This window comes from Strigops habroptila, chromosome 5, assembly GCF_004027225.2.
Source record: "Strigops habroptila isolate Jane chromosome 5, bStrHab1.2.pri, whole genome shotgun sequence".
NCBI lineage: Eukaryota > Metazoa > Chordata > Aves > Psittaciformes > Psittacidae > Strigops > Strigops habroptila.
Window position 1 is genome coordinate 75,858,564 of NC_044281.2, and position 17,538 is coordinate 75,876,101.

Sequence of the window (17,538 nt, forward strand, 5' to 3'; positions counted from 1 at the left end):
GTGAATGCCAGAGGGTCTCCCTTCAGCAGCTCTTAGAGTTGAAGCAGTTACAGCTGGTACCAGTTACATCTGGCACTAATTAAATACACCTAAAACATGCCCAAAAGGATAACAGAGTCCTTCTTAACAGATGCACCATGAGAGGAGATTACTGTGCTGGAAATAGTTTAATCCATCATCAATAATATGTTGATTTGTTTGGTTTTCTATTTGATTCTAAAGCTCTGGGGTGTGTGTGCATTTCTGAAAAGTTGTGGCAGGCAACTGTAAAAAATACACTCAAGTTCCAAAGTTAAAATGAAAACAATGACCTCAGAGGTTGAGAGTTCCGTGTGCCCTTCGTGGGAAGGGACATCCACAGCCTGTTGGAGGTGTAGCTCCTTCTTCCATGCAGAGCCCACCTTGGCCCTCCTGGGATACAGGTGAAGACAGAGGTACCATACCAAGAATTCTCCTAATTTGAAAGGAAAACACATCAGGTCAGGGATTTTTTGCTACTAAAATTTTGAATGTTTCTGTGTAAATAGATCATCAGGCATGATTAAAAAATTGGAATTCAAACTAGTCTCTATTGAAAGACATACATTGATTTGCAGCATGGGAATATATTTCTTTTGCATGTATAATTTGACTAATTTGGGAAAATATTACTTTGCTGAGGGTTAGATATGCCCTTCAAACACTCTGGAAGGCAACAGGTTATCATGAACCTTCCCATTATCCAGCAAAAAGACAGAAAACCACCTTCATCTTGTATGGTTGAATTACACAGTATGAGTTTCCTCCCTCTGTTTACATGAATAATAATATAAGGATTTGACAAAATCTGGTAAATTTTCTTTTCCAGAGCTGGGCTAAAAGCCGTTTAACAGGCTGAATCTTATTCCTACCACTTCACTGTCTGCTATGGCAAAGACTGAAAAGACCAACTCAAAATCGTTATAGCTGGTGTCAACTCAGCTTTTATATTTAAACCTATGTGGAGGGTATCTAAGTGGGGTTTTGAAATAGCAGAATGGAAAGGTGGAGTGAAAAGATAGTTCAAGTACTGGGTTCCAATAGGTGAGAGCAAATGGGAATAAGTGCCCAACAGAGTCATCATTTGAAACTTTAGGTACATTTATCACAACCTTTGTATTTACTCTCTGTTATTTCCTTTTTATTGCAGACCAATGAGTTTTGTGTAAATGTTTAAGAAAGATTCCAGCAGAACTGGAACCCATGACGCATATACTAAAAGTTGGTTTGGTGGTGAAAACATTGCTCATGTCAGGAGGGAGCAACATGAGACTGTCCCCCCCATCAAAAGTGTTCTCCAAATTTTGAATTTTTGAAACTTGCTCCTGTACATGATTCTCAGAGCAGGCAGCAGCAGCAGGGATGAGAAACCTCCTAAAGGATTGCTATTTACCCCACACCCTTGCTCCTATCTATACTTCCTCTTGATTAACAAGGGCTGTACCTCTCCAGCATTGCTTAGATTCATCTCCCTTTAGAAATCAGTATCCTAATCAAGCAGTAAAATCAACCCAGAATCAGTGGGCTGAAGATCAAAATCACCTTCCATATGTGTACCCGTATCTGACTCTAAGGAGAAATCAGTGCGATTAAACACCTAACACAGAGACTTCAGCTATGAGATTGAATATAGTGGGGAGAAGTCAGCATGGGCTGTGTCTCAAGTCCCCTTTATTCCTGTCTGGTTTGGCTGTGGGCTTGGGAGATACATAGAAAGAAAGTACTGTAATGTGTTTGCTTTCACGTGTCCTTTGAGTGGTGGAAGCCCATATTCATAGAATCATAGAATGGTTTGGGTTGGAAAGGACCTTAATATCATTCAGTTCCAACTCCCTGCGATGGGCAGGGACGCATATTGTGTGATTTACACTTCTACTGATGGGAAAATGGCTCTGGAGTGGACCTGTTGCTCAGAAGTGGTTCTTGCAAAGCTCCGGAGAGGGTTTTGTGTTCACTGGAATACAGCTTTTGATGGACTTTCACATGAATGTGCTCTGCTCTGTTTTCCCTTTGATGTGCAGAGGAGGCCATGGAGAAACACATCGTGAGGGGATGGCTGCCACAGAGAGATGATGATACCAAAGGTAATATTCTGTTCTCCACAAAGGTGATTTACGAGGCCAGTTAGAGAGTCTCTGAGAAATGTTTGCAGCAGCACTATAAAAGCCTCTGGTTATTTAAGGACTGATTCTCCATCATCCTGGATCTTGGTCTGAATTTTGTTCACAGTAAAATTCTCTTTATGTTGTTTTATTTGACAACAGATGTACATTTATATAAATAAAAACCTTACAGCTTTAAATAACTGAACCACTGTTTTTAAATATATGTTTTGTAACACACACGAACACTCCCACATGAGTAAAATAGCTAGAGCAAAGAATTACTCATATAACTAGTTAAGTTAACCATGGCCTGGTTTGCTTTATTTAACTTATTCACCCTCCTTGTACTATAACTATGGAAGATTGAAATGAGGAGTGAAGGAACAAATCTACCTTAATAGATTATTTATTTTTTTCTAGTGTGCCCATTTAAATGGCTAATCTTTCTGCATGGTAGCTGGGTTTTTGGGGGGAAGAAATTTTAAGATGGCTAGGCTACTCCTTTTCATACTTGGCCATTTTTTGCATTGGATTTATTTTCATTGTTTGAAGAGGTGGAAAAGAAGATGCTCAGAAAAGTTCTGAGAATACACTCATGGTAAAAGTCAAAAGAAAAATGAAGCAAAACCTTACAGGTTAGTGGAGAGCAGCACCAACCTCCTGGTATTTTGAACTGTAATAAGCAGCTATCTGTCCAAATTTCTTCCGTTTCACACATACTTTGTTAATATTGACAAAGATGAAGTGAAGTCCCCCACAAAAGCCCAAACAAAACCAATAAACAAATAACCATCGCCTCTTTTGGCCATCAACTGACCCTTGCTATGGAATCCAAGTTATTAATGAGTTTGTGGGGTGGGAATAAACACAACTCCAAACATTAACTTCCCCACGACAAGGCTCGTGGCAAATGCAGCACAGCATTTAGTGCTAAGAAAGACAAGGAAAAGCAGGAGGTTGTTCCTAAATGCGCAGCCAAGTAACTGGGTGATGGGCGCAAGCAAATCTGCTGTTTATCAGAAATAACCCTGGCAGCAAGGGAAAAACATGCAGGTGAATGTGAGGGAGTGTCAATATGGCCCTGAAAGCTGTAGCTGAAATTCTGTGTGCAGATGGTATCAGAAATCAAGTGTTCAATGGCTCCTTAAGATCAGCTGCTAAAAATGTAGTGGAAACTGGGTACCAAATCCCAAGGCCCTGGGGTATTTGGAAAATGGAAGTCAGATTTCCCACCACACCCTGGCCAGAGGGTCTTGGCGCTGGCATTCTCTTTCGACCTACCTGCACGTCTCCATTTCTCTCCTTGATGTCAACAGGAGTTCCCTGCATGTGGGGAAGAGCTGAATATTACTGTCAAGATCTGCCATGCAGATCTGAGAGAAGAATTTTTGTCCTTAAGTGTTGAAAATGTAATGATCTATTTGATAGTGAGAAAAAAAAACAACAACCCAACAGAAACAGTATGAAGATTTTTGAAAGAAAACACACACAGACATAGAATCCAAGCAGCCTTTGAAGTCAGTGGCTTTGAAATAAAAAGCAGCCACTTTACCAGCCACGTGAAACATATTTTGTTAACATCGTAGGTGTTGTATTTAAAACTGAGTTGGCCAAATTTTCTCAGCAGAGGCTCGAATATAACTGGAAGCAGAGATCACATCTGTGAGCATCAGGATATTATCAATTGTTTTAAATTAAGCTAATGTATGATAGCAAGCCAGGAGATCTCATGTGAATGCTTCCAAAGGAACATATTTTGGGAAGTCATTGGAGAGTGACTTTATTCTTTCTGTTCTGCTAATAGAGCAGCCACTGAACTCTTGGTTTACAGGACATATTTGATCCTTTAGCATGAATTAATATTGGGATTTCCAAAGGGATTTAAGATTGATGAGGGACCAAACTCAACTGTCTTTTGATAGGATCTGGGAGCCTAACTGATTTAGACTCCTTTAAAAGCCTCAGCTTACATACAGTTTGTTGCTGGTTATTTTGAGTACTGCAAGTAAGAGGCACTAATTATGGTGATCTGAACAGACAAAATTACATCCCATGAAAAAGGCAAGTCTCTAGTACAGTTACTAATCACAGAATGGTATAAAGACTGCCTCATTTTAACTAATGTATTGAAATGTGGAGATTAGTCTCCCAATGCAGTAGATAAATTGCATTAACATGACTAAAAAATCCAACTAAACTGAGACTCCGTTTATAGTTAGTAGAGGGTCAAATTCACCAGTTCTTCAGTGAAAGCAGACCTGTTCATTTAGGGAAGTGGAAACTTGCCATCCTCTGAAATGGCAGATATCTGTGTGCACAAACCAAATCTCACATTTAGCCTCATCCTTATGGGTGGGTATTTTTTATTATTATTATTATTATTATGATTATGATGGAATGTTTTGTAAGAATGTTGTGGAAATGAAGAATACTTGCTAAAATATGACTGCTTTGATGCATTTAATATTTATATATCCCTTGTGAGAGAAATCTGGCTCACAGCACGCAAGGAAAATATAAATATTCCACAAAACCCTTACGAGTTTATCATATGGACTATTAGGAAAAAAGACGCCTCCATATACACACATGTATCTTCCATTCACGCAAATGGAGAATCTCTGGATGGATATGGGGTGAGAATTCATTCCTTTCTTAGTGAATATTTTGCTTCAATTGAACTGTAACAAAACTGCTACTGGCAGTTTTGGAGTAACATCTTTGCTAGTTGCTACCATGCCTCTTAGGAATGGTTTGCAGGATGGACTTCATACTTCACAATGTTTTAAATCAAGTACATACTAATTCTCTTTTTCCTTTTTCCCCTCCAAAATTCACATATCTTTTAAATTCATACAAGAAAAATAGAGCCCATCAGTTATTGCAACATTTCATTTACATTGAAAATGATGAATGTCATTCCATGGAGAGGACTTGCTAGAATACTAATTCTTTTTTAAACCAAAGCAAGATTTGTAAGTGAACAGATTCACTCCCAAGATGAAATAGAAAAACATCTGCAAGATGAGAGTTTACTTGCATTATTAGTGCTATTCTGTCTGCACTGACAGATAATCCCATTCATTACAGACATCCATAAGTATGCTAGCAAACATTTTAACTCTTTAAAGAGATCCTGCATCACAGCAACAACTTTCAGTCAAAAATGGAACAGAAACTAGAAAATACACTTCACGGCAATACTCGGCATAGCTCATAGTCCCTTGCTGTCAGGGATCTGCACCACTTAGATATGCATGTAATTGAAGGCTTCTTCATGTAAGCAGGCAAGATTAAAACTGGTCAAAGGGAAATAGAATAACTTGGAATAGACTGGTTATCACAGTGGGTCTGGTGATACCAGAACCCCCCACTTCTTAGTAGTGCAAGTTTCTCAGCACTGTGTACCTAATGATTCAGTAATATTTGCTGAGATTTTTTTTTTTCAGAACGACTTTCCTGTCATAAAATGCTGGGGATTTTTTCAGGATGTCTTGATCTCGATAAAAGCAGGCTCACATTCAAGAAAAATGTTTCACTAGCCATTCTGGTTTTGTTTGAATTCCATTTCTTCAGAGCATTTAATCTTAAAATTATATGTACATTTTAAAATATGTCTGCTTTTATTGTAACATTCTGAAACAATTGAAAGTGAATGTTTTACAATGGCCATTCCATTGACTTAAAGATAAAATGAACTACTTGGAAAGAAGAGTTCACAATGCAGTACTTAAGAGATAAATGAATGTAAGAATCTAGAGTGAATTTTCTTATCCCTTGAGGTTAGTATGAAACATCTTCATGGCCTGGATTCAGGCTGTCATGCTGTTTGTTCTGTTGATACATGGCAAAGTACCATGTTGTGTGGCAGAAGAAGAACATAGTGAGCCTCCTAGTTGATGAATATAGAGAAAAGTGACTTCCAAAGGTAGGTCTATGATCATATGAGAGGGGGACTTTTGAGATGGCTGCAACAAGAAACCCAAGGAATACAGTTTCAGACCAATGCTGTGCATCGTTACTTAATTCTCAGTTCGGTTTCTTTACAGATGTTCTGATGAGGTCAGAAAGTGAGAAGGACAAGTTGTCGTCTCACTATATCTAAGGCTTTTTATCAACACATAGTGTAAGAACTTGGGGATTTTGTAAACAGAACATCAGCTCATTTTCCTAAAGACGGATATTAAAATTGCAATTTTAAGAAGCATAAGAATGAATATTATTCTTGGAAGCATTATATGGCCTCAAAATCAAGCAGCCTTGTGACCTAAAAGAGCAAATGTCACCAAGTGCTGTCTGTAAATGGAAACCTGCATGGCACTGCCATAGTAATATGTCATCAAAAATCAGTATTTTGCCATTCCTAACAGCAAAAGGCTGTTTTTGTGCTCTGTGGTTATGAGTGGTCAAGTTTGACTGAACTGTCTTGGGGCTGTTTAAACCTGCTGTGTATTCCAGAGCTGCGTTCACTGGAGAGGACTTCTCCACCTGCCTGTGTAGTGCTGAGAGCAGCAGAATTGTGAAGTCAAATTCAGGTGATGAGGCTGATGAGACCTTCTGCATGGCTTTGGTCTTCTATAAAACACCTTGAGATTTTCAAAGAGGTTACGTGGACTTATGGGCCTGGCTCACGCTGAAATTTGGGTGTCTACCTGTTCGTGGTCTGTCTGAAAATCCCAGCCTAATACGTTAAAAAATATTCTGACTTCAAAAGAGGAGGATATGCAACCATAACCACTCAGGGGTTCTGATGCTGATAATACAGTACTTAGAGGGGACTGCTCATGCTATCCAGTATGATAATACCAGAATTCACAAGAAAGAGCTGTGAGCCTCTAGCACTTACCAGCTGTAATACTGAACAGATTACACAGAAAAATCAGGCAAAAAAAAGTAATATGCTTTCACCTCACAGCAAGAAACGCTGAAGTTCAGGAAGAGGAAATGTGTATTAAGAGAGCAGGTTAAAAATCTACATTATCCCAGACTTTCATGAAATCAAAATGATAGGCACGATGCTAAGTTATTATAATGTATTTATTACCAGAATTGCTTTCATATTTAACTGATTTGGCCCATCTTGAGACCTGTTTTAAAATGCACCACCTTGTCCACCTTTCCATTTTCATATGAAAAACAGGAAAGCAAAAACTAATTTACTCAGGGAGACACATCGACTGTTTGCCCGTTTATCTCTTACAGACCACCCCTCAGTCCAATGTTGACAGTACATGATATTCCATTAATCTGCCTAATGAAAATTTAACCAGTGTTATAAACAAATAATTGGCTATTATCCTCTCAAAGATCCCGAATAAATTACTTCTGCTTATTTTTTTTTCCCTTTTCTCTCTCTCTGCTTCTTCCCCACCTCCCACCCCATGCAAAAGCCATCTCTTTCTGACTGATGCGGCAGGAGAAGCAGAAAATATCTGTTGCTGCCACTCTGCTGCTGCAGGCGCTGAAACTTGGCTAGGCTTAAGGGGATGCTTAAGGACTGACCCCGCACTTACTTAGCTTTAGCTTTGGTTATTTGAAGAGGAGCTGGGCTGTGTTTTGCAGGCTGTGTCCCCACTCCCACCCGCTCCACTGCCTGCTCCCTGTGGTTCCTCCAGCACCTGATTCACCTCCAATTATATTCCCATCTCCTTCAGCTCTCTGAAGTCACTCAGATTGATGGCCACCTTTCCCTTATTACTTGCACTGGTCAACCTTTTTAACCCATGCGTAGGGGCAGGGTAGGGTTTTTTCCTCTTCAACATCCAAGTGGCGTGAAACCCCTCTTCATTTAGAGCAATTAAAGCTGAGAGAAACTCTAACATAATGAAACAGCAGTAACTGCTGCTGCAGTCACTGGGCTCACCAGTACTGCTGCCTCAGCCCCAGCCCAGGCAAAGCATCACAGGACGTCTCCTTCTTCCAAGTGCCAACAAGATTCCCGTGCAAGGAGTGGCACATGCAGAGCACCAGGGTGCTGGGTCCTGTGTTCACCTTCCAACTCACTGGGCAGTGCAAGGGACCTGTGCAAGCCATAGGGGTGAGGCGCTGGCACAGGTTGCCCCTAGAAGCTGTGGCTGCTCCATCCCTGGCAGTGTTCAAGGCCAGGTTGGACACAGGGGCTTGGAGCAACCTGCTCTAGTGGAACGTGTCCCTACCTGTGGCAGGGGATTGGAGCTGAATGAGCTTTAAGGTCCCTTTCAGCCCAAAAAATTCTAGGAATCTTATGATTCTATGATTCTATGCTGCTCTCCTGCCTCACCAAGCTTATTCCCATGCCTTTACCAATGAAACTAAGAAAATACTATTGAAGACGACCCAAATATCTGACTTGTTTTAGGTTTTTTACAGCCAGGAAGATGAATTATATACAATTTTCACAGTAGGATGTAAAAAATTCACCAGATATGTCTTTGTAAAAAGTTCACCAGATATATCTTTGCAATTTGCACAGTATTTCTTCACAAATAAGAAAACAGCCACTTCTAACTGACACGCTATTTGTGAGAGCTAAAATGGAGATGAGTGAGTGGTGTGTTTTTCAGACTGATCCTGAGCTCTTTTAGGATATTGTTGATTGCTAAAATGCACCTCAACATTCACAGACACTTTAATATAGCACTGAACAAATAATTAATTTTATAAATAAAAAAGCTGTACAGGGAAAAATAGGTCTAATTAAAAACTTTCACAATATTTGGGAAACCTACATAATTCATTTCAGTTCTGGGCTTTTTGTCCCCTCCAAGAAATCAAGCAAGGAGGAAGAGGAGAAGCAATTATCGCTTGTCCTGGTGAAGCTCCTGACATCTGCAGCCCATATCCCTGCCATTATGTGAACTCAGAAGGTTGCTGAAAAATTCAGAAGAACATAAGGAGGCCAATTTATAGAGCACTTCAGCTTCTCTCCAGAAGTTAGCATCACCACGACAAGAAGAACTGCAACTATCTTCCATGTGGACAAGAAGCTCTTCTTTATTGATTTACTTTGGTTTACAGCCCAGAATATTAAATTTGGGGTTTATTTTGGTATATGTCCAAGCCATAAATGATGAAGGTCCATTTCAATGTTCCTGCTGTTGGAAGCAGCAGCCTGCAGTAAGGAATTGGAGGAGAAGAGGTATTAATCTTTCCAGCTGTGCCAGCGTAGTTCCCAAGACAGTGTCTCTGATCCAGAGGAAACAAATGTGAAATGGGGAAACAAAATTTTCAACTTTATTTTCCTGTTTTAAAAATAAATATACCTGAGTATCAGAGCTGGTGTGGACATAAGAACCATTTCTTGGAGCACCTCCTGTGTGAAGACAGGCTGAGAAAGTTGGGGCTGTTGCGCCTAGAGAAGAGAAGCTGTGTGGAGACCTCAGAGCAACCTTCCAGTATCTGTAGGGGGCCTAAAAGGATGCTGAAGAGGGACTCTTCGTCAGGGATTGTAGCTACAGGACAATCAAGATATCACCATCCCAGTAAGGGGGATTGAGGCTTCAGGTCCCAGGTGTTCTGGGATTTTCTTGAGTTGCAAGAAAAACAGTCTTTCCAGGGAGGAGGGCTGGCAAACCACTCAGTCAGCCCATGAGCCCTCATTCCCTTAGAGCGAGAGGAAGAGGAGCTACAGGAGACATGAGCTGCAGCCTCCTGCACAGCCCAGCCCTGCTCTATTCTGCCCAAACAGCGATGGGAAGTCAGACGAAAGCCTGCGACCAGACTAAGGAGCCATGCTGTCCAGCAAAGAGCTGTCCTCTTCCATTTTGAGAAGAAAAAAGAGAGCAAAACCAGCACTGCATTTATCTGTAAGTGCTCAAATTAAAAGTAGAAATAAGATTTTCTCTATAATGACAAACTAATTATTTCTTTCATAATTTTATTAAAATAAGCATCTTCTATCTTTTAACTAGACCTGACATATGCTTACATAGATACAACACACCCTGTAACCTAATCTGCTAGCAATCTTGAAGCAATTAACTCCTTCTAATCTTTAGCTAACAAAGCCCACCATGCAAAAGGTCCCTGGGGAACAACACTCCGAAGGCCGCCGTAAGCTCCCTCTGACTACTTCTCTATTATTTGGTGTGTAGGAGCTCATTGGAGTGCTCAGAGAGCAGGGATTCGTTTGAAACAACAAAGATGAATCATCACAGATCATAAGATCTTCATTAACTCCTTATTTCTCTACTAATTAACACAAAAGGAATGACTTGAATGGTTGACAGGCAGCGAATGACCCACTGCTCAGTGGTTAATAGGATGCAAATGATGCCTAATGAGGGTCTCTAGCTGCAGTCTGGGCATCTGGCCTGCTACTTTTGTTGGGGATTCAGAGTGGGTTTTAGATGAAAACAGTTTAACCAATAACATAGGCTGCAGCTGAGTTCATACTAAAGTGTATGAATTCATGAGACCAGCACACATAAGAATTAGCTTAAACTACTCATCAACAGGTTTGTATCCACATAAAACATTTCAGAGGCAAGAAGTATTGCCTTCCATGAGACACAGCAACAATGATTAAATATTTTATGGGCTGTGTTTTTTCCCCTATGCAATAAAAATAGTTAATTTACAGATTCTTAATGACCTCTCAGTTTACAAGGGATACATGTTCCCAAATAACTGTAATACTGGCCTTTAAAATAGTTCTTTCACCTGTGTCCTATTTCTAATAGAAAACAAGAGGGTTGCTCCATATTTCCCTCCCTCCCTCAAACTATTGCCAGCTTTATAATTAGTTAATAGGCCTTCGGTGAAGAGATATAGTGCTACTAAAAACTTCCACAAGTCCCTCCCTCATTCCCAGAAAGTTTTAGAGAAGCTTCAGATCAAGCTTTTGATTCAAGCACTTCCATGGAGTCATTATTCCTCTGCTTTTCCTTGTACACAGAAAAGGAAGGGCTGGTGTAAGAGTGAAATACAATGATTTCCTCTGTGTGTACACATCCCGCTGTGGCTGCAGGTAGGGCTAAATTCCCCTGTTTCTCGCCACTCTCCTGCCAGAAGTTATCAGCCTTTCCGATGTGGTGGTACAGCCACTCACCTCATCGCTTTTATTACTGACTGCATGAGTCAAGCTGCTTAAATAGATTTAAACAGGTTAAACAGCAGAGTTTTGCTACCACAGGTCACTTTGCATGAGGGGTAGGGAGCATTTGCACTGCTCAGTTTCCATGAGCATGGTCACCCACCTGCCAAGGGCACTCCTGATGTTGCCTGCTTGGAGAAAGAGGTGCAGAGATTTATGAAGGACTCATCCATGTACTGGGATAGCTCTTCAGCTGGGATAGACTTGTACCAGCCTCTTGAAGCTGTTCAACCACTCATGATACTGGCTCCCATCAGTTTATGTATCACACACCTTCCCAGCAATCTTCTCTGCCCTGAAAAAATGAGATATTCCTCCCTCCAGTGATGCTGCAGTGTTAGAAAATAGTGATAGCAACAATGGAGCATTTTCAACTCTCAAAATTCTCGTATAAGTTTAGCTTTCCTTTTTTTTCTTTCTGTTCGTTTTAAACCCAAGAGAACAGGCTTGCTATTTAGTCACTTGTTTTTATTAAAATGTTTAAATACTGCCTTTCATGCTTCAAACCAGTGCAGAATAGGACCATGAAATGAAATAGATCTAAAAGACTTGAAAAGGCTTGAAATCTATTTTCATTTTGTAGGTGGATTAATGCTTAAAAAACAAATTGAGTTCTTTATTTAAAAATATAAAATTCTAATGTGATCATTTTCTCTCAAAAGACTCTACGAACAATAAATGGCAGTGGGAAACAGACAGGGTTTCACGCAGCCAAATTCTCTTTCAAGTGCCCAAAATCTGTATGTTTTCCAACCACATCTGCTGTACTTTATCTGACAGCAGATAAATTGTTGTGTTTATATTCTTAAACTATCACAGCTATAAAAGAAGCAGTGATCAATACACTTCTACCAAACACACACAGTTAGGCAAATGTTTAATATCTTCTTGGGTTCTGATTTTAAAAATAATAGTTTCCATTTTGTTATCTGGAAAAAAAAGTTGACCAGAAAATACCTTTTCTTTACTGTAAACTCTGTGAAAAACCCAAGCACTGCATCAGCAGAGAGCTGGCTCTGCAAACCCCTTACGTTTCCCATTACTGTCAGCGTGCATCCAGGAAGCGTCAGTCTAAGACCATTCAGCCATATATCATTCCCTCTCCATCTTTTTATTGGATGTCTTCCATCCAGAGACGAGAAGCAGAGCACACAAGGCACTGAGGTACCGTGCTCGGATGACGTGCAATAGTCATGCAAAAGCTGGTGTAACATCACCTTTGCTGGACATGGCTGCTCATCCCGAGGCACTTAAGGGATTAATGAAATGAAATTGTTTCTGGACTTGCTGCACTCTCTCTTATCTTTTAAATCCATAATGTCCCACAGAAGGCAAAATGTAGTAATTTCAGTCAGCAGCCTCTCATTAATTTTCTACCTTTGGGGGAACGTACATTTATAGAAAGAGGGACTATATGGAGGCTAAGCTCATCATGTTGTTTTTCACTTAAAGAGCTCAGCATGGCACAGTAGAGACAGAAGCATAACATGCTTCAAATTAAAGCATTCTTTCAGAGTGGATGCATGCCTCAACTGTGTCCGCAGATAGACACATCTCATATGTAATTTTTTACATATATATGTTTATACACACATATATACAAACCTATGGAGTCATCAGTTTTGAAGATAATCTTTTAGGTTAAGTATTTTCCCACATTAAACTGATAATTATCCCCTCCTTTTCTTCCTCTGTCCCCAGACACCAAACAAGCTGGATTTTTGCTTCATGTATTATTTATGGAATGGAATTAATATGCAGATTCACAAAAACTTAAAAACTCATAATTATTCATAAAGGGCTTTAAGGTTATTTAGTACATATTTATGAAACTTTATGTTTGCTAGGAACTGTGTTTGAAAGTGCTATGGAAGGGTGTTGACTGAGGTTAATTACTAGCATGGAGAGTAATCTGAAAATGATCAAACTCTTTGAATGAAAATATTTGTCAGTATTTCTGATCTATATTTAAGTGAAGTAATGGACATCAATAGCCTTGCAAATATATTCGGAAATGGCTCTGCAAGAAAGAAGATTTGCATATCTAATGCAAACAACCAATGAGGAAAATGTCTAGTTAGACACCTTTGATCGCTAGGCAAATGTAATAAATGATAGAGATTTATCCTGTTTGTTGTCCATCCATGTTAAGTTATATTCTTATACAAATATATTCTAGTCTAGAAAATATCAGCAGCAATTTAAGATAGCCAGAATCCTTCACTCTTTTCTGGACTAAGATTCAGAAATGAGGTGCAAGGTATTCATGATAGTCAAGATTCCTCTAGAAGTTATTTAGGGTAAGTACAGGCTGTATGTAAATAATACATTATATTGGGTTTATATTTACATAAATCTTTCTGTCTTATGCATAATTAACCTCCTTTCTAATCCATTGTGCTCAAAGGTTGGAAACCTATAAAATATGCTATGGGTTACATTATGCCAAACAAGCAGCTATGGCAGCACTTCAGGAAGGAAGAAAGCACCCAAAACATTATGACAGCTCTAATCCTACTAACAGGTATAAAGATGTTTAATGTTGTGACCTTGACTTGTCCAGTTAAACCAATGGAGGTGTAGTGCATGTGAGTGGGTCTGTAGGAGCTTGCAGGGCTGGGGCTGTATCCTGTGAAAGAGCAAGTGTTTCAGAGAGGCTGTGATGCCTACAGAGCACAGTGACTCTGGGGTATGGCACACAGGTACTTATAACAGCATGATGCATTGTTAATCTCATATGCAGGGTTTACTTAACCCATGCTTTCTTAAGACATGTATCAATTGATGAGCTTGTTACCTAGACTCTATTGCATATAAATGAATACAGTGCATACAATTATTTATTTGACCATAATGTGAAAAAATGATAGAAAGCTCTAGATACTGATTAAACAGCAGCAAATGATAGCTTAGTCATTGGCAGTAATTGTTTCTCAGCATGGGATGCTTCAGAAGCTGCTCTAGAGACGTGTCAGACACAGTTCACATCTACCTTTTGTTTTCTCAAGACATGGGGTTCACTTACCATTCAGGGTTTGAACAGGGTTTTGCACTTCTTTAGCAATGGATACAGTTCTCTGTTTTGCTCCTTTGTAGGCAAATGTGCTTATATCACTGGTGAGGTACCAGTAGTTATATGAGCAGCTTTATAACAGTTCATGCAAGTTGCTATGTGGGGGCTGCACACTAGGAATGACAATTGTTTTCACCAACAGAGTAAAAATGCTGCAGAAATAACAATATCAGCAATAATAACAATAACAATGATAAGGATGAATGCAGACTAGTCCTTTTGTTTGAGGTAGATGGAAATGAGCTCACTTCATATTCTCTCAGCTTGGTCTTGGCTGTGTTAGTGCAATGGTCTTTATAGCCCGCTACTGCTTTTCTTGGGAGATCCCCAGTCAGGGCTAGAGGAAGGCTCTGATCCCTTCCCTCCTTTCCATACCAAGTGTGTGAGTGCATGTGAGTGACTGTGTGCAGACTGTGGTGTCCCCATCCTCCCCCATTATGTTGGGTCATGTTCTACAGCATGCTGGATTTTGCTTCCACCACTTCACCTAGCACCCATATGGCTCTGGTGACAGAGTCAGGATTTTTCCTTCCACTGCTCTTGCTGTAGCTCTGCAACTATGTGTGTGCAGCAGTTGTGTGTTTTTCCTGCTTTGAAGATGAATATTTGGACTCTTTTTGTGAAGTTAAACCCACAGAAAAGCCTGGTCTTTCTTCATCACCTTCTGTGGACCATTCAAATGGAGTTCAAGGACCTTCACATCCAAGGAGGAAGGATCTGAGTACAAACAGGTAAACGTGTGACATCTGCAACCACCATCATGCTGTGAAAAATTTACCTAGTTTCTCACTAGTGGCACGAGTCAGTCATGTTTGGGGTGTATTGTCTCTCTGCTAGGAAGGGAAATATCTAAGACACTTCTCTAGTTGAGCAAGATCAGGAAAACTGGCACTGGTGAAGGAACCGGTTTTGGCACCCTTGGATTCCTCCATTGAACCTCAAGGGATGTACAGCAGATCTGTGCCTCTCAGCACCTCTGCAGCTTCTCACTGAATGCTTCTCAGGGGCTGCCTCTGTATCTCTGTTCCAGTATGGGATAAAGTCAAATAGCACAAATAAAATAACCAAGCCAGGGTATATCAGGACCTTCTTCTTCTGCCCTGGCCCTACTCTGTATCAACAGAGCATGGTTACCTGGACAGGGCTAGGAAGGAACAGCAGAGTTCCTAGGGACAGCAGAGTCCTCTACCACACAGAAGGGCAGATCATCAGACAGTCTCTCTCTTACAGTATTCATGGAGAAGCAGTCCTTGCCAAAGATATTTTGAAATAAATGGAACAATAATATAGCCATAATAGTTGCCCTAAGTGCAATGACTATAGCCTGGATAGATTTGTAATCTCTTTTAATAAATACATTAAATTATTTGAAATAATGTCCTATTTGCCAACAGCTTATTCCATAAATATATATGGAATATAAAATAGGAGAGATTCCCTGACATAATTAAAATTGTACAGGCAAGCAGGAGGCAGCGAATAGTGTTATCTTTTCAGCTGCAAACTATTTCACAGAAATATTTCTCACACACAAACCTTCTATTTACCTTTAGGGATGGTATAATTGCATATTGAAAACAGTGCAGCTCTGAGGCAGTGATGGCTGGTGCCTCCATCTTCTATCCCCCTGCTACAATGGGAACTCAGTCAAGTAAACTACATCTCCCTTCTTACCAGTGCCAAATGTGCTCCCTCCTCCAGACACCTGCACAGAGACAACCCTGCATGCTGCACTAAGATCTTATTTACCTTGAAATAAATATACTCCTTCACCATCACAGTGAATAAATATACTCTTTCACCATCATGGTGAACATCCTTTGCCGTGACAAGGAGTGAAATGCCACAGAAAAAATGCAGGTATTCAGGAGGGCTCAAGGTGCTCAGAGGGGATCTGGGGGCTGGTTGCTCACATTCAGCATCTCCAGAAGTTCCAGTGCTTTGTAAGCAAAGATGCCTGGCACTTGAGCAAAGAATACAAAGGTTACAGCAGTAGATTTTTATCCTCCGTACAGACTGGTTGTTAGACAGGATACTGTGTGTATTGTTCAGATGCCTTAAAGACATTACTTCAAAGGATTAAGTCAGCATTACAAAAACTATCAATAATGTAGTAAATTATTGATTAGAACTATTTTTAACTTCTAATGCATTGTGTTTGGAGCCCTGGTGATTTATATGCAGGACAACATAACGAAGAATGAAATCAATGGCATTTTAGTATCTTATACTGGATATTTCATCTTTCCACCTGAGAAAGCCTATTTATAACAAGGACTTTTTACTAGTTCATAGCAAATTCATTTGGAGAAACTGACTCTTTGCACCATAAGCTATTATGTCAGCCAGTAATTTAGCTCTCAAGTTAAAGATTGCCACCAAAACAATAAATAACTGGAAGCAACAGAAGTTTCCAAACTCATATGACTTTTGGGGTCCTCCTGACCCATTTGTGTAGCTGCATTTTAAATATATTTAGTGGGGCTGAGAGCAATAGATGAGTTGTATGTAGGCAATTCACAGGTATGTTATGGAACAAGGTAGACAAAATTTGCTTCAAGCAATGACTCAGTGGTGATAAACGAACCCTCCACTAATTCCTATTCCTGTTTTCTAGGCTTTCTGCTTCAAAAAGAAAGCAAAAGGGTTACAAATTCTATGTAACTGAGGTGGTGTTACTGAGACCTTGTCTTTTGTACAAAAAAGTAATTACCTTTCCAGGGTGCAGACTAATGTCTCTACGCCAAATCCTTAGGTGCCTACAGACATGCAAGGCATCGTACTCAGCCTCAGAACAGCTGCTTACAGAAGGTCCTTTAACATGCACAGAAAGTGTCCACATGGGAATTAGCACAACGTAGCCAACATGCTGTAAACTCACACCATCTCTGCATGCTGACTTGCTCACAAAAGCCTTTGCAGAATTAAAACATGAGGTTAGAAGGCAGGTACAATGACACCGGCGAGAGGCAGTGGGAACAACAGTATGTATATAGTGTAAGTGATACGTGGGGAGAGGAGAAGCCAATGCAAATCTTTGCTGAAGAGGTCACTTACTGGGCTTTTCGTAGCCTCCTCTGGGTGAGGGAAAGACTGCAGTTTGTTCCACAGCCAGGTGCTCTCTGAGGAGGCTGAGTTATGTTTTCAGCTGCTTTTCATGGTTGTGTGGTGGCTTCAAGGCAATGTGATTCCTTCAGGCTTGTTGACTTCTAACAGAGGAAAACAAACAAGGTCGTGACTTCTTTCTGTGTCCCCTTCCCTTGTGGGCT

At 40.2% G+C, this 17,538-nt stretch overlaps 1 long non-coding RNA gene across 1 annotated transcript; it reads right to left on the minus strand.

Moving 5' to 3' along the window:
• Window positions 1–9,070: 9,070 nt before the first annotated feature.
• On the minus strand, window positions 9,071–17,456 carry LOC115608366. The gene is made up of 3 exons (XR_003991517.1): window positions 17,327–17,456; window positions 11,300–11,491; window positions 9,071–9,213 (listed from the first exon to the last, which is right to left on the minus strand). It is a non-coding gene; the product is annotated as an uncharacterized LOC115608366 (long non-coding RNA).
• Window positions 17,457–17,538: the final 82 nt, after the last annotated feature.